The following is a 14,490-nucleotide window of genomic DNA, read 5'->3' on the forward strand; positions in this document are numbered from 1 at the left end:
TCTATGGCTATGGCCATACAGATTGATCGGCGTTTGCGGGAGCGCAAACCCGTGCACCAGTTGGCGGTGTCTTCTGAACAGGCACCTGAGACTATGCAATGTGATAGAATTCAGTCCAGAAGTGAACGGCAAAATTATAGGCGGAAAAATGGATTGTGTTTTTATTGTGGTGATTCAGCTCATGTTATATCAGCATGCTCTAAACGCACAAAAAAGCTTGATAAATCTTTTGCCATTAGTACTCTGCAGCCTAAGTTCATTTTGTCTGTGACTCTGATTTTTTCACTGTCTTCCATTTCCGTTGATGCCTATGTGGATTCGGGCGCTGCCCTGAGTCTTATGGATTGGTCATTTGCTAAACGCTGCGGTTTTAGTCTGGAGCCTCTGGAAGTTCCTATTCCTCTGAAGGGAATTGACTCTACACCATTGGCTATGAATAAACCGCAGTATTGGACACAAGTGACCATGCGCATGACTCCCGTTCATCAGGAGGTGATTCGCTTCCTTGTACTGTATAATTTACATGATGTACTAGTGCTTGGTCTGCCATGGGTACAAACTCATAATCCTGTCCTGGACTGGAAAACAATGTCTGTGTTAAGCTGGGGATGTCAGGGGGTTCATGATCATGCACCTCCGATTTCAATCGCTTCATCTACTCCTTCTGAGATCCCTGAGTTTTTGTCTGACTATAGGGATGTTTTTGAGGAGCCTAAGCTCAATTCGCTCCCTCCTCATAGAGATTGTGACTGTGCTATAGAATTGATTCCTGGCAGTAAGTTCCCTAAGGGTCGTTTATTTAATCTGTCACTGCCAGAGCATACTGCTATGCGGAATTATATTAAGGAGTCCTTGGAAAAGGGACATATTCGTCCATCTTCGTCCCCTCTGGGAGCAGGTTTTTTTTTCGTGGCAAAAAAAGATGGTTCCCTGAGGCCTTGTATAGATTATCGCCTTCTGAATAAGATTACAGTCAAATATCAGTATCCATTGCCATTATTGACTGACTTGTTTGCTCGCATTAAGGGGGCTAGGTGGTTCACTAAGATAGATCTTCGCGGTGCGTATAATCTGGTGCGGATAAAACAAGGTGATGAGTGGAAAACCGCATTTAATACGCCTGAGGGCCATTTTGAGTATTTGGTAATGCCTTTTGGACTCTCCAATGCTCCGTCAGTCTTTCAGTCCTTTATGCACAATATTTTCCGTGAATATCTGGATAAGTTTATGATTGTGTATTTGGATGATATTTTGGTGTTTTCTGATGACTGGGAGTCTCATGTTCTACAGGTCAGGAAGGTGTTTCAGGTTCTGCGGGCCAATTCTCTGTTTGTGAAGGGTTTAAAGTGTCTCTTCGGAGTCCAGAAGATTTCTTTTTTGGGGTACATTTTTTCTCCTTCTACTATTGAGATGGATCCCGTCAAGGTTCAGGCAATTTGTGACTGGACACAGCCTACATCTGTTAAGAGCCTACAGAAGTTCTTGGGGTTTGCTAATTTTTATCGTCGGTTCATTGCAAATTTTTCCAGTATTGTTAAACCTTTGACTGATTTGACTAAAAAGGGTGCTGATGTTGCTAATTGGTCTCCTGCGGCTGTGGGGGCCTTTCAGGAACTTAAGCGCCGGTTTTCTTCTGCTCCTGTGTTGTGTCAACCAGATGTTTCACTTCCTTTTCAGGTTGAGGTTGATGCTTCCGAGATTGGAGCGGGGGCGGTTTTGTCACAGAGAAGTTCTAATGGCTCGGTGATGAAGCCATGTGCATTCTTCTCTAGAAAATTCTCGCCCGCCGAGCGCAATTATGATGTGGGTAATCGGGAGCTTTTGGCCATGAAGTGGGCATTTGAGGAGTGGCGTCATTGGCTTGAGGGTGCTAAACATCGTGTGGTGGTCTTGACTGATCACAAGAATCTCATTTACCTTGAGTCTGCCAGGCGTTTGAATCCTAGACAGGCTCGTTGGTCGTTGTTTTTTTCTCGTTTCAATTTCGTGGTTTCATACCTGCCAGGTTCAAAGAATGTGAAGGCAGATGCTCTTTCCAGGAGTTTTGTGCCTGACTCTCCTGGAGACTCTGGGCCTACTGGTATCCTTAGGGATGGGGTAATATTGTCCGCCGTATCCCCAGACTTGCGACATGCATTGCAGGAGTTTCAGGTGGATAAACCGGATCGTTGTCCACCAGAAAGACTGTTTGTTCCGGATGATTGGACCAGTAGAGTCATCTCCGAGGTCCATTCTTCTGTGTTGGCTGGTCATCCTGGAATATTTGGTACTAGAGACTTGGTGGCCAGGTCTTTTTGGTGGCCTTCCTTGTCTAGGGATGTGCGTACCTTTGTGCAGTCTTGTGAAGTGTGTGCTCGAGCTAAGCCTTGCTGTTCTCGGGCCAGTGGGTTGTTGTTATCCTTGCCCATCCCGAAGAGGCCTTGGACGCACATTTCCATGGATTTTATTTCTGATCTCCCGGTTTCACAGAAAATGTCCGTTATCTGGGTTGTGTGTGACCGCTTTTCTAAGATGGTTCATTTGGTGCCCTTGCCTAAGTTGCCTTCCTCCTCTGAGTTGGTCCCTTTATTTTTTCAGAACGTGGTTCGTTTGCATGGGATTCCCGGAGAATATCGTTTCTGACAGGGGATCCCAGGTTGTGTCTAGATTTTGGCGGACATTTTGTGCCAAGATGGGCATTGATTTGTCTTTCTCGTCTGCATTCCATCCTCAGACGAATGGCCAGACGGAGCGAACTAATCAGACCTTGGAAACTTATTTGAGGTGTTTTGTTTCTGCTGACCAAGATGACTGGGTTGCTTTTTTGCCACTGGCCGAATTTGCTCTTAATAATCGGGCTAGTTCTGCCACGTTGGTCTCTCCTTTTTTTTGTAATTCGGGGTTTCATCCTCGTTTTTCCTCTGGTCAGGTGGAGTCTTCGGATTGTCCTGGAGTGGACGTGGTGGTGGACAGGCTACATCAAATTTGGAATCAGGTGGTGGACAATTTGAAGTTATCTCAGGAGAAGACTCAGCAGTTTGCTAATCGCCGTCGCCGCGTGGGTCCCCGACTTCTTGTTGGGGATTTGGTGTGGTTGTCTTCTCGTTTTGTCCCTATGAAGGTCTCTTCTCCTAAGTTCAAGCCTCGGTTCATCGGTCCTTATAGGATCTCGGAGATTCTTAACCCTGTATCTTTTCGTTTGGATCTCCCAGCATCGTTTGCTATTCATAATGTGTTCCATCGGTCGTTGTTGCGGAGGTATGAGGTGCCCCTTGTTCCTTCGGTTGAGCCTCCTGCTCCGGTGCTGGTGGAGGGAGAATTGGAGTATGTTGTTGAGAAGATCTTGGATTCTCGTGTTTCCAGACGCAAACTCCAGTATTTGGTTAAGTGGAAGGGTTATGGTCAGGAGGATAATTCCTGGGTGGTCGCCTCCGATGTTCATGCGACTGATTTGGTCCGCGCCTTCCATAGAGCTCACCCTGATCGCCCTGGGGGTTCTCGTGAGGGTTCGGTGACCCCTCCTCAAGGGGGGGGTACTGTTGTGGATTCTGTTTGTGGGCTCCCTCTGGTGGTTACTGCTGGTACTGGGTGACTTTGGTGGGTTGCGGCCTTTGGTTTCCACCTGTCCATCAGAGGCTGGGTGTTTCCTATTTTACCTGGCCTTTCTGTCATTCCCTTGCCGGCTATCAATGTATTCAGATGTGCTCTGTTTGGTTCCTGCCTACCTGCTCCCAGATCTTTCAGGATAAGCTAAGTGCTGATTTTCAGTTGTTTGGTTTTTTGTCCAGCTTGCTTATTATGTCTCTATGCTAGCTGGTAGCTCTAGTGGACTGAGGTTCTCCCCATGTGCCATGAGTTGGCACATGGGTTCTTGTAATCTCAGGATGGTTTTTTTGATTAGGGTTTTTTGCTGACCGCTCAGTCCCCTTTTGTATCGTTCTGCTTTCTAGTTTACAGCGGGCCTCAATTTGCTAAAACTATATATATCATCTCTATGTGTGTGCCTTCCTCTCATTTCACCGTCAATACATGTGAGGGGGCAACTATATCTTTTGGGGTTCATTCCTCTGGAGGCAAGTGAGGTCTTTATTTTCTCTGCAGTACTAGTTAGCTCTTAGGCTGGTGCGTGGCATCTAGAACCAACGTAGGCACGCTCCCTGGCTATCTCTAGTTGTGTTTGTCAGGCGTAGGGCAGCGGTCAGCCCAGGTTCCATCACCCTAGAGCTCGTCCGTTATCTATTTGTACTTTGCTTGTCCTGTGCTATCCCTAGCCATTGGGGATTCATGACACCCACCCACTTCCTTTATCTCTTTTTCTGCCTTGCTGCCATACTTCATGTCCACAGAATTGCTAACCCTTATACTGTAAGTTTTCAACAGCTTCACCTCCTAAACTGCATCCCAGCTTCTATCTCTAACCACTTCTCATGACCTCTCTAACTTTCAACCTTTGAGACACACAAAGATGGTAACACACCTGATGTGGTCTTTGTCTGACTCTGTTCAAACTCCTACCTAGATAACTCACCTCTTCCCCTTTGGACCCCATGAAATTAGGACTAACCACCACTTACACATTTTTAGGCACTCCCTAAAAACACATCTGTTTAGGGCGGCCTATCACCTTCCCCAATCAAAGTCCTTTTTATATATAGCCTAGTCTCTACTTCTCTAAGCATAATTCGCCATCAAACTCAACTGCACTCAAAAGCACTACAACTCTTGACTGGTGAACACCTCATGCAGCCTTTATCTACCCCCCATTTCCTCAAGATTGCTGGACCATCATTGTAAATAAGCACCTGTACTTTGTGTCAATCCCACCTCATTGTAGATTGTAAGCTCTTACGAGCATTGTCGTCATTATTTTTGCTTTAATTGTTGGATTATCGTTATCTTTGCACCTTTTGAATGATGTATATGAACTGCTGACTTATAAAGATCTGTGGAATATGTTTCCACTATATAATTAAAGGTTATTATTAATAGTATAATAGTAGCTCTTAGTTTTGCCATGTGTAGGAGGAAACAATGTGAGTGAGGTGCAGTTATGTTGGATTGAGAAAGATTTGATGTGCTCGGTGTCTAGGATCAGTCAAAACCAGCAGGCAAGTCCACTTCCATAACAGCTGATGGGCTCTTACTCATCACGACTGTAGCGGGTAAACAAATGTAGGTTCAGGGGAAGACAACAGTTGTTATTGACAGGTTGAAGTGGTGAGTTAGTTTTGGGATAAAGTCTGTTGTAAAGTTTGGAATGAGGTGGGACGGGATTGGGTCCTGTTCACAGGTGTTGAGATGTAATTTGGAGAATGAAGATGAAAGTTGATCTTCCATGATGGTGAAGTTGGTTTTGAAGGAGGAGAGTTGACTAGTTATGAGGAGGGTCTATGGGGACTTTAGGCAAAAGCTTTGCCTTATGTTGTTAATCTTCTGCTTAAAGAATGAGGCAAAGTCTTCAGCTGAGATGAGTGGATAGGGAGGGGGAGCTGGGGGACTAGGAGAGAATTGAAAGAACTGAATAGCTGTTTAGTGTTGTGAGACAGGGATGATATGAGAGGTGAGAAGTAGGTTTGTTTCTCTGCAGTGACAAATGCGCAGCATTTTGACAACTTCTATTACTGGATGGGCTACACAACTCGCTTTCTTTGGCAGCTGCTCATGAGTATGCCTTGTAGATAAAGGCCAGAATGTGCTCCAGTGGATGACAAGCTCTGCATCAAGTGACCTCTCCTCCTCTTCCTCCACTTTAACATCGCACACAGTACAGTCCTCACAAGCGGCATCCCAATTACCTTTATTTCCTCCCCTCCGAGTCACAATTCTCCAACCACCCAAATTACTCTCGGGAACCAAAGATGGGCGAGTCTTCTGAAATGTTTGAACATTCTTTTCCATGGGTATCATAGTTCTGCTCAAAAAATTTGCAGACTCAAGAGGAGGAAAGCATCTGCACCAATGGGAAAATGCTATAGTATCCGAAGCTGAACAAAGTAGGGTCCTTGCATCAGGGTCTGGACAAAGTAGGGTCTGAGCAGAATCCAGACTCTCATCACCAGACATTTACCCCCGGGGGTACTGGTGATTAGGGTTGAGCGAAACGGGTCGATCATTTTCAAAAGTCGCCGACTTTTGGCTAAGTCGGCGTCTCATGAAACCCGATCCGACCCCTGTGCTTGTCGGCCATGCGGTACGCGACTTTCGCGCCAAAGTCGCGTTTCAATGACGCGAAAAGCGCCATTTCTCAGCCAATGAAGGTGAACGCAGAGTGTGGGCAGCGTGATGACATAGGTCCTGGTCCCCACCATCTTAGAGAAGGGCATTGCAGTGATTGGCTTGCTGTCTGCGGCGTCACAGGGGCTATAAAGGGGCGTTCCCGCCGACCGCCATCTTACTGCTGCTGATCTGAGCTTAGGGAGAGGTTGCTGCCGCTTCGTCAGAATCAGGGAGAGCGTTAGGCAGGGTCCACTAACCACCAAACCGCTTGTGCTGCAGCGATTTCCACTGTCCAACACCACCTTCGGTGTGCAGGGACAGTGGAAGCTATTTTTTTTTTTTTTTCCCCTCAGCGCTGTAGCTCATTGGGCTGCCCTAGAAGGCTCCCTGATAGCTGTATTCCTGTGTGTACGCCACTGTGGAAACCAACTGCTTTTATCAAAGCACATATCCTCTTGTTCCTTCCTTTCTGCACAGCTATCTTTTTTGTTTGTCCACACTTTTTATTTAATTTGTGCATCAGTCCACTCCTATTGCTGCCTGCCATACCTGGCTGAGATTACTGCAGGGGAGATAGTAATTGTAGGACAGTCCCTGTTTTTTTTTTTTTTTGTGGGAGATTAAGATTGGCATTTCTGCTACAGTGCCATCCCTGTGTGTGCCATCTCTCACTGAGTGGGCCATAGAAAGCCTATTTATTTTTTCCTTCATTTGTGTTCTAAAATCTACCTCAACACAAAAACACTACATCAATCAGTGGGAGAAAAATATTGGCCTCAGTCAGGGCTTGTGTGCCACTGCTGTGTGTGCTATCTCTCATTCAGTGGGCTATAGAAAGCCTATTTATTTATTTATTTTTTTTTAAATATTATTTGGTTTCTAAAGTCTCCCTGAAACAAAAAAAATACCTAAAAAAACAGTGGGAGAGTAATATTGCCCTTTCAGCTTGTGTGCCAGTCTTGACTCCTGGGTGTGCCACCTCTGTCCCTCTCATTCAGTGGGCCATAGAAAGCCTTTTTTTTTTTTTTTTTTTAATATTATTTGGTTTCTAAAGTCTCCCTGAAAATAAAAAAAAAAATACATAAAAAAACAGTGGGAGAGTAATATTGCCATTTCAGCTTGTGTGCCAGTCTTGACTCCTGGGTGTGCCACCTCTGTCCCTCTCATTCAGTGGGCCATAGAAAGCCTTGTTTTTTTTTTTTTTTTTTAATATTATTTGGTTTCTAAAGTCTCCCTGAAAATAAAAAAAAAAATACATAAAAAAACAGTGGGAGAGTAATATTGCCCTTTCAGCTTGTGTGCCAGTCTTCACTCCTGGGTGTGCCACCTCTGTCCCTCTCATTCAGTGGGCCATAGAAAGCCTATTTATTTTTTCCTTCATTTGTGTTCTAAAATCTACCTCAACACAAAAACACTACATCAATCAGTGGGAGAAAAATATTGGCCTCAGTCAGGGCTTGTGTGCCACTGCTGTGTGTGCTATCTCTCATTCAGTGGGCTATAGAAAGCCTATTTATTTATTTTTTTTTTTAAATATTATTTGGTTTCTAAAGTCTCCCTGAAACAAAAAAAATACCTAAAAAAACAGTGGGAGAGTAATATTGCCCTTTCAGCTTGTGTGCCAGTCTTGACTCCTGGGTGTGCCACCTCTGTCCCTCTCATTCAGTGGGCCATAGAAAGCCTTTTTTTTTTTTTTTTTTTAATATTATTTGGTTTCTAAAGTCTCCCTGAAAATAAAAAAAAAATACATAAAAAAACAGTGGGAGAGTAATATTGCCATTTCAGCTTGTGTGCCAGTCTTGACTCCTGGGTGTGCCACCTCTGTCCCTCTCATTCAGTGGGCCATAGAAAGCCTTGTTTTTTTGTTTCTTTTTAAATATTATTTGGTTTCTAAAGTCTCCCTGAAAATAAAAAAAAAATACATAAAAAAACAGTGGGAGAGTAATATTGCCATTTCAGCTTGTGTGCCAGTCTTCACTCCTGGGTGTGCCACCTCTGTCCCTCTCATTCAGTGGGCCATAGAAAGCCTTGTTTTTTTGTTTTTTTTTTAATATTATTTGGTTTCTAAAGTCTCCCTGAAAATAAAAAAAAAATACATAAAAAAACAGTGGGAGAGTAATATTGCCATTTCAGCTTGTGTGCCAGTCTTGACTCCTGGGTGTGCCACCTCTCTCTCTAATTGTGGGCCATAGAAAGCCTTTTTATTTTTTTCCTTCATTTGTGTTTTAAAATCAACCTCAACACAAAAACACTACATCAATCAGTGGGAGAAAAATATTGGCCTCAGTCAGGGCTTGTGTGCCACTCCTGTGCGTGCCATCTCTCATTCAGTGGGCCATAGAAAGCCTTGTTTTTTTTTTTTTTTTTTAATATTATTTGGTTTCTAAAGTCTCCCTGAAAATAAAAAAAAAAATACCTAAAAAAACAGTGGGAGAGTAATATTGCCCTTTCAGCTTGTGTGCCAGTCTTCACTCCTGGGTGTGCCACCTCTGTCCCTCTCATTCAGTGGGCCATAGAAAGCCTTGTTTTTTTTTTTTTTTTTAATATTATTTGGTTTCTAAAGTCTCCCTGAAAATAAAAAAAAAAATACATAAAAAAACAGTGGGAGAGTAATATTGCCATTTCAGCTTGTGTGCCAGTCTTGACTCCTGGGTGTGCCACCTCTGTCCCTCTCATTCAGTGGGCCATAGAAAGCCTTGTTTTTTTGTTTTTTTTTTAATATTATTTGGTTTCTAAAGTCTCCCTGAAAATAAAAAAAAAATACATAAAAAAACAGTGGGAGAGTAATATTGCCATTTCAGCTTGTGTGCCAGTCTTGACTCCTGGGTGTGCCACCTCTGTCCCTCTCATTCAGTGGGCCATAGAAAGCCTTGTTTTTTTGTTTTTTTTTAATATTATTTGGTTTCTAAAGTCTCCCTGAAAATAAAAAAAAAATACATAAAAAAACAGTGGGAGAGTAATATTGCCATTTCAGCTTGTGTGCCAGTCTTGACTCCTGGGTGTGCCACCTCTCTCTCTAATTGTGGGCCATAGAAAGCCTTTTTATTTTTTTCCTTCATTTGTGTTTTAAAATCAACCTCAACACAAAAACACTACATCAATCAGTGGGAGAAAAATATTGGCCTCAGTCAGGGCTTGTGTGCCACTCCTGTGCGTGCCATCTCTCATTCAGTGGGCCATAGAAAGCCTTGTTTTTTTTTGTTTTTTTTAATATTATTTGGTTTCTAAAGTCTCCCTGAAAATAAAAAAAAAAATACCTAAAAAAACAGTGGGAGAGTAATATTGCCCTTTCAGCTTGTGTGCCAGTCTTCACTCCTGGGTGTGCCACCTCTGTCCCTCTCATTCAGTGGGCCATAGAAAGCCTTGTTTTTTTTTTTTTTTTTTAATATTATTTGGTTTCTAAAGTCTCCCTGAAAATAAAAAAAAAATACATAAAAAAACAGTGGGAGAGTAATATTGCCATTTCAGCTTGTGTGCCAGTCTTGACTCCTGGGTGTGCCACCTCTGTCCCTCTCATTCAGTGGGCCATAGAAAGCCTATTTATTTTTTCCTTCATTTGTGTTCTAAAATCTACCTCAACACAAAAACACTACATCAATCAGTGGGAGAAAAATATTGGCCTCAGTCAGGGCTTGTGTGCCACTGCTGTGTGTGCTATCTCTCATTCAGTGGGCTATAGAAAGCCTATTTATTTATTTATTTTTTTTTAAATATTATTTGGTTTCTAAAGTCTCCCTGAAACAAAAAAAATACCTAAAAAAACAGTGGGAGAGTAATATTGCCCTTTCAGCTTGTGTGCCAGTCTTCACTCCTGGGTGTGCCACCTCTGTCCCTCTCATTCAGTGGGCCATAGAAAGCCTTGTTTTTTTGTTTTTTTTTTAATATTATTTGGTTTCTAAAGTCTCCCTGAAAAAAAAAAAAAATACATAAAAAAACAGTGGGAGAGTAATATTGCCATTTCAGCTTGTGTGCCAGTCTTGACTCCTGGGTGTGCCACCTCTCTCTCTAATTGTGGGCCATAGAAAGCCTTTTTATTTTTTTCCTTCATTTGTGTTTTAAAATCAACCTCAACACAAAAACACTACATCAATCAGTGGGAGAAAAATATTGGCCTCAGTCAGGGCTTGTGTGCCACTCCTGTGCGTGCCATCTCTCATTCAGTGGGCCATAGAAAGCCTTGTTTTTTTGTTTTTTTTTAAATATTATTTGGTTTCTAAAGTCTCACAGAGAAAAAAAAAAAATAAATTAGGTGGGAGATTAATATTGACATTAGTGCTTGAGTGACAGTCCTGCGTGTGTGTCATCTCTGTGATTTGGTGTCACAGAAAACAGAGTGTGTAACATTGTGCCTGATTTTCCTTGTGGTCTCACCAACCTGTTAAGGGATATTGAAATCATACTGAAGTTATAGCTCACCGTGTAAGTTGTTTGACAGCAACAAATAAAGTTAGTTTGGTTACGATTTTTAAACAATGAGGAAGTCTGGTGCAAGAGGTCGTCGTGGGCGTTCATTGTCAGCTGGTAATGATGGTAGTGGTAGTGGAGCATCAGGTGGTCGTGGGGATAAAAATATTCCACCTAAGTCTGGAGCTGTGGAGCCAGTTTCGTCGTCAGGCTACACAAGGCCTCGAACGCTCTCTTTTCTGGGAGTAGGAAAACCGCTTTTAAAGGCGGAGCAGCAACAGCAAGTTTTGGCTTACATTGCAGACTCAGCCTCTAGCTCTTTTGCCTCCTCTTCCGAAACTGGTAAATGTAAAAGCAGCGCGTCGCTTGTGGATGTTCACGGTCAGGGACAAGTCGCTTCCTTGTCCTCCTCAGCAAAAACTACAACAAGAGAGAAGGATGCAGCAGGCGACACAACGGGTCACTCCATGGAGCTCTTTACACATACCGTCCCTGGCTTAGAAAGTGAAACATTTAACAGGCCATGCCCATTACAAGTAGATTCTGACATGGAGTGCACTGATGCACAGCCACAGCCAGAGTACTATGCTGCTCCTTTGACTCAGACCACCACATTGCCCTCTCAGGGTACAGATCCACAATCAGACCCTGATGAGACTATGTTGCCCCGCCACGAACGCTATACCACCGACCGACACAGTGACACAGACGAAGTTGCACACGAGCTCGAAGAGGAGGTAATAGATGACCCAGTTATTGACCCCGATTGGCAGCCATTGGGGGAACAGGGTGCAGGCGGCAGTAGTTCAGAAGCGGAGGTGGAGGAGGGGCCGCAGCAGGCATCAACATCGCAACAGGTTCCATCTGCCGGGCCCGTATCTGGCCCAAAACGCGTGTCAAAGCCAAAACCTGTTGGAGGACAGCGTGGCCATCTGGTTAAAGCTCAGTCTGCAATCCCTGAAAAGGGATCCGAGTCTAGGAAGAGTGCAGTCTGGCATTTTTTTAAACAACATCCAAATGATCAGCGCAAAGTCATCTGTCAAAAATGTTCAACTAGCTTAAGCAGAGGTCAGAATCTGAAAAGTCTAAATACTAGTTGCATGCATAGACACTTAACCACCATGCATTTTCAAGCCTGGACTAACTACCAAACGTCCCTTAAGGTTGTAGCACCCTCGGCCAATGAAGCTAGTCAGCAACGCAACATCCCTTCCGTCACTGTAAGGCCACCATTTTCCGCACCACCGGCAGTATCTGTGCAGGTTTCTTTGCCAGCCAAAAGCAGTCAGGGTCAGGGAATCACCAGTTTAGTAGGAGGAAATATTGCATCTAGGGCACCGGCGGAAACAATACCGTCTCCAACCGTCTCTCAGTCTGCCATGTACACCGGCACACCCGAAAGTTCCACGATCTCCTGCTCTCCAGTCCAGCTCACCCTACATGAGACTCTGGTTAGAAAAAGGAAGTACTTATCCTCGCATCCGCGTACACAGGGTTTTAACGCCCACATAGCTAGACTAATCTCGTTAGAGATGATGCCCTACCGTTTAGTTGAAAGCGAAGCTTTTAAAGCCCTGATGGAGTACGCTGAACCACGATACGAGCTACCTAGTCGACACTTTTTTTCCAGAAAAGCCATCCCAGCCCTGCACCAGCATGTTAAACAGCGCATCGTCCATGCACTTAGGCAATCTGTGAGTACAAAGGTGCACCTGACTACAGATGCATGGACCAGTAGGCATGGCCAGGGACGTTATGTGTCCATCACGGCACACTGGGTGAATGTGGTGGATGCAGGGTCCACAGGCGACATCAATTTAGGGACAGTTGTGCCTAGCCCACGGTCTAGGAAACAGTTGGCTGTAGGCGTTCGCACCCCCTCCTCCTCCTCCTCGTCCTCCTGCAGAAGCTACAGCTCTTCCACAGAACGCAGTCGGCCAACCACTCCATCGGCAGATGACACTGTTGCACACCAGTTGTCCCATTATGGGCCAGCTACTGCCAAGCGTCAGCAGGCTGTATTGGCTATGAAGTGTTTGGGCGACAACAGACACACCGCGGAAGTTCTGTCCGAGTTCTTGCAACAAGAAACGCAGTCGTGGCTGGGCACAGTAGATCTTGAGGCAGGCAAGGTAGTGAGTGATAACGGAAGGAATTTCATGGCTGCCATCTCCCTTTCCCAACTGAAACACATTCCTTGCCTGGCTCACACCTTAAACCTGGTGGTGCAGTGCTTATTGAAAACTTATCCTGGGTTCTCCGACCTGCTCCTCAAAGTGCGTGCACTTTGCTCACATATCCGACGTTCGCCTGTACACGCCAGCCGTATGCAGACCTATCAGCGGTCTTTGAACCTTCCCCAGCATCGCCTAATCATAGACGTTGCAACAAGGTGGAACTCAACACTGCACATGCTTCAGAGACTGTGCGAACAGAGGCGTGCTGTTATTTATTTGTGGGAGGATACACGGGCAGGCAGTAGGATGGCAGACATGGAGTTGTCAGGTGTGCAGTGGTCGAAGATACAAGACATGTGTCAAGTCCTTCAGTGTTTTGAGGAATGCACACGGCTGGTTAGTGCAGACAACGCCGTAATAAGCATGAGCATCCCCCTAATGCGTCTGCTGATGCAAAGTTTGACGCACATAAAGGAGCAGGCGTCTGCACCAGAGGAAGAGGGAAGCCTTGATGACAGTCAGCCATTGTCTGGTCAGGGCAGTGTACAGGACGAGGTAGCGGGCGAAGAGGAGGTGGAGGACGAGGAGGATGATGGGGATGAGTATATTTTTAATGCGGAAACTTTCACGGGGGCACAGGAAATTGGTTGCGTGTCACGGCCGGGTTCTGGTTTTTTGAGGGACACAAGTGACGTAGATTTGCCTGCAACTGCCCCTCAACCAATCACAACCGGAGATTTGACAACTGGAACTTTGGCCCACATGGCGGATTATGCCTTACGTATCCTAAAAAGGGACACACGCATTACGAAAATGATGAACGATGACGATTACTGGTTGGCCTGCCTCCTTGATCCACGCTATAAAGGCAAATTGCAAAATATTATGCCACATGAGAACTTGGAACTAATATTAGCAACCAAACAATCAACTCTTGTTGACCGTTTGCTTCAGGCATTCCCAGCACACAGCGCACGTGATCGTTCTCACACGAGCTCCAGGGGGCAGCAGACTAGGAGTGTTAGGGGTGCACACATCAGAAGTGGCGTTGGACAGAGGGGTTTTCTGACCAGGTTGTGGAGTGATTTTGCTATGACCGCAGACAGGACAGGTACTGCTGCATCAATTGAAAGTGACAGGAGACAACATTTGTCCAGTATGGTTACTAACTATTTTTCATCCCTTATCGATGTTCTCCCTCAACCGTCATTCCCATTTGATTACTGGGCCTCCAAATTAGACACCTGGCCAGAATTGGCAGAATATGCATTGCAGGAGCTTGCTTGCCCGGCAGCAAGTGTCCTATCAGAAAGAGTATTCAGTGCTGCAGGGTCAATATTAACCGAAAAAAGGACTCGTCTGGCTACCCAAAATGTTGACGATCTAACATTCATTAAAATGAACCACAACTGGATTTCAAAATCTTTTGCCCCACCTTGCCCGGCCGACACCTAGCTTTCCTATGAAAAGCTCTTGCCTGTGAATTACTTTTCTAATGTCTAATTTGCTGCTGCAGATTGTACAGCATACGACATGTTTACACCTCCCTAAATGGCCAAACTCCCCACACGGGGCCGTGGTATCGCGACTTGGCGCAAGCACCCGTGAGACTGCTGTTTGTCTGAAGAGGTGGGTGTGCTCGCTTTTGGTTGACGGCATTGCTACTGGGTCCCTCATAGTACAATGTAGTGTCTCTGGCGGTGGTGGTGCGCAC

This window comes from Ranitomeya variabilis, chromosome 1 (assembly GCF_051348905.1).
Source record: "Ranitomeya variabilis isolate aRanVar5 chromosome 1, aRanVar5.hap1, whole genome shotgun sequence".
NCBI lineage: Eukaryota > Metazoa > Chordata > Amphibia > Anura > Dendrobatidae > Ranitomeya > Ranitomeya variabilis.